The sequence below is a fragment of the Mustela nigripes genome, chromosome 7, assembly GCF_022355385.1.
Source record: "Mustela nigripes isolate SB6536 chromosome 7, MUSNIG.SB6536, whole genome shotgun sequence".
Taxonomy (NCBI): Eukaryota; Metazoa; Chordata; class Mammalia; order Carnivora; family Mustelidae; genus Mustela; species Mustela nigripes.
Window position 1 is genome coordinate 53,240,367 of NC_081563.1, and position 7,878 is coordinate 53,248,244.

Here is a 7,878-nt window from a genome sequence, read left to right on the forward strand (position 1 = left end):
ACCATCCCAGTTTTAGCCAGCCAGCAGATACTTCCGTAATTTCCCCCGCGCTCGCGTAAAACCACACTCACACACTCAGCACGCACACACGTTTCCTTTTGTTTTCCAAAATGGCATCCCAGAACCTACGCCACTGGCATCTTGCTTTTCTAGCACGCGGTGGCAACCCCAGGTCCCAGGCGGGTTCACGCTACCAAGGGGCCGAATATTAGACCAGGGGGTGACGGCGTCTCAGCTCCGGTAACAGTTCTGTGGCTCCTGCCCTTCCCCTTTGTTTGCTGTGTTTCACCACCACGGTCGGCGCCGCCTTCAGCACCCGGCCCCCAACGCCAAACGATTCCCGTTCGCGCCAGTGCGGCTGAGAGCGCGCTCTCCGCCGGCCCGAGAGCTCTCGGCAGGTCCCACCGCGGCAGACAGTACCACGTCCGCGCCCGGGATCGCCGGGATGCCATCCGGGCAGCGCCCTCTCCATTTTCTCGCCGCCTCCTCACCACTCCCACCCGCCGCTCCCCAGGGCCCCTTCTCCTTCCTCGCCCCGAGAGCTTCCCCGTGCGCCCTCGCTGCGCTCTCTGCCCACTCCGGCCTGGGTCCCCCTAACCCCTCCCCCTCACATTTTCGGTCTCGGCCGGCCAAGGTGCTCTCAGGAGGAAAGGAGCGGCCACTCCCTTCTGCTAAGGCCCAGTTTCTCTCCTGACATTTACTACACAACTTGGAAGACTGTTTCTGGTTAGTTGACCTCGCTTTTAGATGCCCAGGGTTCATCATCCAAAGATGGACTCTGAAGGGGAGAGCCAGCCGACCCTTGTCTGCTCGCTCCCCCACCCCCAGGCCACCGTCGCCTACGCTTCTGTACTTTTACCCCCGCAGAGTTCTAGCGGTGTGTGTGTCCCACAAACAGCCGCAGAGGCGCTGACAACTCTGCATTGGCGCAGAACTTCTTGGAAGTCCACCTGCTCTCTCTGGCTCCTCACCAGCCTCTGCCCCATCCTCCCCTTCGGCCCTTCTCACACCGTGCAAGCTGCTTTCTTTCAGGGCCTGGAAACTCCATTCTAGTCCCTCCCACTACGCTCCTTTCCTTATCTTATCAGGTGCCTTGGACGCAGACACTGCAGCTTTTGCAGTGTTTACTTCTCTCATCCCTCCTTTTTGTTCCTCTGACTCCGCCTTCTTTGGGCCTCATTTGTCACCTTGCCAAGCCACTGCTGTAGTCTCCTGGCTGTCCCCTCCCCGAGGTCTGGCCCTGGTGGTTGATCCCGTATTTCTTAGCAAATACCAGTGCAAGGAAACGCGTCCTTACTTTCCAGAAAGTGATAAAGGCCCCTTTCCCCACCCCCACCCCACCCCACCCCCAGGCCACAACCGATAGCGCTTGTGTACTTAAGAAGTACACTTAACTGACTGAGCTACCCAGGCGACTCTTTTTTTGTTGTTTTTTTAAGTGATCTCTACGCCCACCGGCCCAGCGCTTAGGGATGGAACTCACAATCTTAAGATCAAGAGTCACATGCTCCACTGACTGAGCCAGCCAAGCGTCCCTTAAAAAGCTGAACACTAAATAGTGTGTGTGCAGAGAGGTTTTTTTTTTTTTTTTTAAAGATTTTAATTATTTAGGGGCGCCTGGGTGGCTCAGTGGGTTAAGATTCTATTTATTTATTTGACAGAGAGAGATCACAAGTAGACAGAGGCAGGCAGAGAGAGAGAGGGAAGCAGGCTCCCCGCGGAGCAGAGAGCCCGACCCGGGGCTCGATCCCAGGACCCTGAGATCATGACCTGAGCCAAAAGCAGCAGCTTAACCCACCGAGCCACCCAGGTTCCCCTGTGCAGAGAGGTTTAAGAGAGGAAGAGATTTGCCCACTGCTCTTCATAGTTTGTTTGTTTTTAAAGATTTTTTTATTTATTTGACAGAGAGCACAAGTAGGTAGAGCGGCAGGCAGAGGGAGAGGGAGAAACAGACTCCCTGCTACAAGGAGCCTTACGTGGGGCTCGAACCCCGGGACTCTGGGATCATGACCTGAGCCAAAGGCAGACAACTAATCAACTGAGCTGCCCAGGCTCTCCTCTTCATAGCTTTTTTTTTTTTTTTTTTTTTTTTTTTTTTTTTTTTTTTTTTTTTTTTTTTAAGATTTTATTTATTTGACAGAGATCACAAGGCGGGGGGAGGGGGGCAGGCTCCCTGCTGAGCAGAGAGCCCAATGCGATGCTCAATCCCAGACCCTGAGTTCATGACCTGAGCCGAAGGCAGAGGCTTAACCCCCTGAGCTACTCAGGAGCCCCTCTTCATAGCTTTTTATTAGGCCTCCAAATAGGGCACCTGGTGCCAGAGAACTTGGGACATATTCCAGTGCCTGACTCTTACACAAATAGCTCCCTCTTTACCTCCCAAGAGTAAGGGATTCAGGACGGAGGAACCAGAAGGCTAGTGCCTCAGAGGAGGCCACAGCCTGTCCCAGATCCAAGGGACAGCCCTTGGCCTGCCTCTGTATCCCTATGATCTCATGTTCCACAGTTTTCTGCACCATTTCTCCCAACTGGACTGTGGACTTAAGACAAATAGAACCTCTGAGGGTCTGCTTTGACAATTTCCAGAGTGGGTTTACAGGAAAGGCCCCTTCCAACCAAAAAGGAGACCCTAAGCACAAACACTGAAGAACTAAGCTCCAAAATGAGGGGCCATGGGCCATAGGAGTGGGCGAAAATAAGCCATCACAGATGATTGGGGAGGATCAAGGGACTCCAGAGAGAAGGTAGCATTTATGTTCACCTTGGAAAGATGGTAAGAATTTGGCAAGTGGAGATATAATCATTAATATAAAGCTATATGGTTATTATCTTACTCGTATTTCATATTCTAGGGTAGGGGAGGGGAGGTGTTTTGTTTAAAATATTTTTCACCTCTTTATTATAATTTTCCTTACAGAAAATGTGGAAAATAAAGATAAGAAAAAGAACAAACATTTCCTATAACTCTACCAACCTAGAGCAATGGTTTTCAACCTTGGTTGCACATTAGAATCCCGTGTGGAGTTTTGTTGTTGTTATTGCTGTTTTTATTTTTATTTATTTATTTATTTGACACAGAGAAAGAGATCACAAGTAGGCAGAGAGGCAGGCAGAGAGAGAGGGGAAAGCAGGCTCCCCACTGAGTGGAGAGCCCGATCCAGGGCTCGAACCCAGGACCCTGGGATCATGACCTGAGCCGAAGGCAGATGCTTAACCTACTGAGCCACGCCAGTACCCCCAGAGTGATCCTTTAAAAGCATAAATTAGGTCATGTGTTTTCTCTACTCAAAATGCCCCCATGGCTCTCTGTCTCAGAGTAAAAGGTAAATCCTTAGAATGGTCACGATGCCCTGTAAGACATGACCTAGCTACTTCATTGACTTGTCTTCTCTCTCCTCTTTGCTCAGGGTTCTCCCCACACTGCCTCGTTGCTATTCTTTTTTTTTTTTTTTTAAGATCTTATTCCTTTGGGGCTCCTGGAGCTCAGGTCAGGTCCTGCTTTCAACTCAAGTCATGATCCCAGATCCTGGGATTCCCCGGCTCTTCAGGGAAACTGCTTCTTCCTCACTCTCTGCCTGCCACTCCCTCTTCTTGTTCTGTTAAGTAAATAAAATCTTAGGGGCGCCTGGGTAGCTCAGTGGGTTAAGTCTCTGCCTTCGGCTCAGGTCATGATCTCAGGGTCCTGGGATTGAGCCCCACATCTGGTTCTCTGCTTAGCAGGGAGCCTGCTTCCTCCTCTCTCCCTGCCTCTCTGCCTACTTGTGATCTCTGTCAAGTAAATAAATAGAATCTTAAATAAATAAATAAATAAATAAATAAAGTCTTTTTTATTTTTTTATTTTTTTAAAAGATTTTATTTATTTATTTGACAGAGAGAGATCACAAGTAGGCAGAGAAGCAGGCGGAGAGAGAGAGGAGGAAGCAGGCTCTCGGCTGAGCAAAGAGCCCGATGTGGGACTCGATCCCAGGACCCTGAGATCATGACCTGAGCCAAAGGCAGCGGCTTAACCCACTGAGCCACCCAGGCACCCAATAAATAAAGTCTTTTTTAAAAAAGGCACTATGCTTCAAGGACAAAATTTAAGAAAAAAAGAAAAAGATCTTACTCATTTAGCTGAGAGAGAGCACAAGAGCAAGAGCAGGGGGAGGGGCAGAGGGAGCTGATATGGCGCTTGATACCCTGACCTGAGAGGAAGGCGATGCTTAACGGACTGAGCCACACAGGCACCCCGCCTTTTTGCTATTCTTCAAGCAAGCAAATCCGTTGCTTCCGCAGGGCCTTCGCACTTGATGTTCCCTCTGCCCAGATTCCTTTGGCAGTTCTCACCTTTTTCTTCAGGTCTCTGAGAAATGGCAACTCATCAGGGTTGGGTTTCTTGACCACCCTAAAAAAAAAACCCTGCAAAGTTCCTCTATATTCCACAGTTGCTTTACTCTCTTATCTGCTTTCGTTTCTTCCAGGACACTTTTCACTACCACACCTACGATATCTGTTTTGTAATCCCGGGCCCCTCCCCACCAGCTTTAAAAACTCACAAAAATCTCTCTTGAAAAAAGCTTTTCTTCTACAGTCTCAAACCTCTCTCCTGATATTCAACAGTCCCAATGTCTACCTTTCCCCACCCCCAAGCCTAGGTTCCCCAAACTCCTCCCTCCTCCTGCCTTCACCTGCCAGCTCAGAAAAATGAACTCCTGAGGAGCTACCTGGCTTTCCCCCAACAAATGGCTCAAACTCAAGGCCAGGTCAGATTTTGCTGGGGAACTCAGCCACTCCTGTGTTTATTTATTCATTATGCTTTTTTACACAAAGGAGATCATAACATTCCTATTGTTGGACAGTTAAGATGTTTTCCAAGTTTTTACTATTGTAGGCAACCTTGAACACACCCATGATTGTTTCCTTGACATAAATTATTTGAAGAAGAATTATTGAGCCAAAGGGTACATGATTTCCAAGGCTTCTAATGTGTATTGCCAGATTTTCCTCCAGTTTAACTAATTATAGTCCCATCAGCTAGTATGTGATGGCTTTTATGTTTTACATCCCTGGCAAAACTGGGTATTTAAGAAACACTGGGAAGCGGGTGCCTGGGTGGCTCAGTGGGTTAAAGCCTCTGCCTTCAGCTCTGGTCATGATCCCGGGGTCCTGGAATTGAGCCCCGCATTGGGCTCTCTGCTCAGCAGGGAGCCTGCTTTCCCCTCTCTCTCTGCCTTCCTCTCTGCCTGTTAAATAAATAAATAAATAAATAAATAAATAAATAAATAAAAAGAAACACTGGGAGGTGAAAAAATTGTAGCTTGTCTTAATTGATATCAGAAAAGTTGGACATCTTTTGTTTCCCTTTTTAATTAATTAGTTAATTAGTTAACTAATTTCCCTTTTAAAAAATGATTTGCCTCTCCCCTTTTCTCTTCTGTTGGGAGATTAGGCTTTTTCTTCTGATTTATAATCTTTATTTTTATATTAATATTTATAGGTCTGCATGGTTTGGTTGGTTGTATCTCTGACTGTTGATCTTGGCTCAGGTCATGATCTCGGGGTCATATGATCAGGCTTGTGCTCAGCAGGGAGTCTGCTCGGGATTCTCTTTCCCTCTCCCTCTGCCCCCCCCCCCCTGCTCACTTGCTCTCGCTCTCTCTCTTTCTCTCTCTCAAATAAATGGGCGAATCTTTAAAAATAAATTTTATGGGGCACATGGCTGGCTAAGTTGGTGGAACATGCAACTCTTGATCTTGGGGTTGTGAGTTCAAGCCCCATGTCGGTGTAGAGATTACTTAAAAATAAAATCATTTAAAAACAAATTTACTATTTGAAATGTGTATGCAAGTTTTTCTTTTTTTCAGTTTTTCACATTTCTATTCTGTTTTTCTCTTTTTAACATAGAAAATTTAAAAATAGGGGTTCCTGGGGGGGCTCAGTCAGTTAAGCATTCAACTCTGTTTCAGCTCGGGTTGTGATCTTGGGGTCGGTCGTGGGGTTGATGCCCACAGCCCCCACAGCTCAGCGTGGGGTCCTCCCTACCCTTCTGCCCCTTCCTCTGCTCATGCTTGCTCACTCTCTCTGTAAAATAAATAAGTAAGTAAGTAAATAAATAAATAAATAAAACCTTTAAAGAAAGGGAAAATTTAGAAATATTCACGGGCTTCTGAATCTTTTCCTCTGTAGCTTTTGGTTTTGGTTTCATGCTTCCAGGTGACAAGTTTTAAATAGCCCCCGTGATATTCCCTGACAGCTGAGACCTCGTATCAACTGGAGAGGATTATAAACCTAGATAGACATTCCAGCTCTCAATCCACCTACCAGTGGCTTTCAAACTTTTATCCTATGATTTGTAATAAAAATATAGTTTATATTGCAAACCACTACCCACAAAAAATATTCATTTTATTTAAAGAATTATTTAAAAATATTTCATAAAATCTTATCCTAACTACATGGGATATAGTCTGATATTTCCTGTTTAATTAATTCTGTTTTATTTCATTAAAACAAAGTGTTGATCTTGACCCAGTGCATTGATTTAACAACACATTAATGGAGTCTTGACCCAGAGTCTGCAAAACACATACAAACCATGAAGAGGCTGATTTTTCTCCCTCCCCAGATCTTACCCACTTCAATGGCACTTGCATTCATATTCTCCTCTAGGAGGGTGATGGAGAGGCCATCATCAGGCCATAGAGGAGCCCTGAAGACCTGTGTACCAGCACTGAGGCTGCGCTAAATTTTGAACGTCTACCAGACAAAAGCAAAAAACTCTGGTTTGGGATTTCAGTTCTGAGGTTTAGAATAAGGTTCTTTCTAGTGCCGTGGTCCCCAAATCCTCACCCTAACTATACTGTGTTAAATGTAGTCCTAGAAAACTCCTCTTGTCTACCATGTAATCTGGGATTTGGCAACAAATGGTCAACCGGATCTGCTCCAGCTCAGCTGTTCCTGCAATTAGAGCCCAAGAAAAGGGTGACACAATTTTCTTGGGCAGAGAAACTAATCCAGTGCATTCTTTGCACGTGCATTTAGGCTGGCATGGAGAAGCCAGCCCCTCCACGTAAAGGTGGAGAATCATTCAGTAATACACTCTCGCAGAAGGCTAAGAACATGAAAGGAATTAAGAAGTGATGAATCCATTAGAAAGTCCTCATAAGATATATCAGCTTGGGATTTGGGTCAGAAGACTGAAATCAAGTCCCCATTCTGTGGGGGGTTTCCCAACATTCTTGTTCTAGGTCAAGTCAGAACTCCTCCGTGCCTCGCTTTTCTTATCCATAAATGGTCATAATAGCAGCTTCCTCAGGGGTGCAGAGAAATGCAATTGAAATAGCAGTAAGGTGCTATGCTATGGGGGTGGCTGCTGTTGTTGACTCAAACACAGGCCTTCCTGACTTTGAAATCCTGGCTGAGCTACTGGCTGTTTAATTTGGTTAGCGATTTGTGCCTATAGCCGAACTTGAGTTAGAGCTAATGGTTCTAATAGCTTTAAATGAGTTTTAGAATTTAGGCCAGGCACTTCTGGTTATTGCTTGTTAGGATTGGCTGTGCATGGACAAGTTTCTGCAGTGAGCCTAAATGCAGTTAATGGAGTCAAATGCATGGCATACATTTTAATTTTCTTTTCTAGAGCAGTCTCATGGGTTCCTGGAGAGTGAACACAGCCTGCCTCCCAGGCAGCTCTGGGCTTTCTGGATTGTATGCTTTCTTTCTTCCTGCCCTGAGCCGCCCTCTGACCCACTCTGACCCACTCAACACCCAAAGGTGACTTTGAAAGAAAAGTTCCAGAGTAGCCATGTTGGTGCAGTTAAGAATGAGTTTTGACACTTTTAGGGAGCCGCTGAGGTTGTAACGGCAGATATGCTGCCGCAGTTTTAAGTTTGTAAACC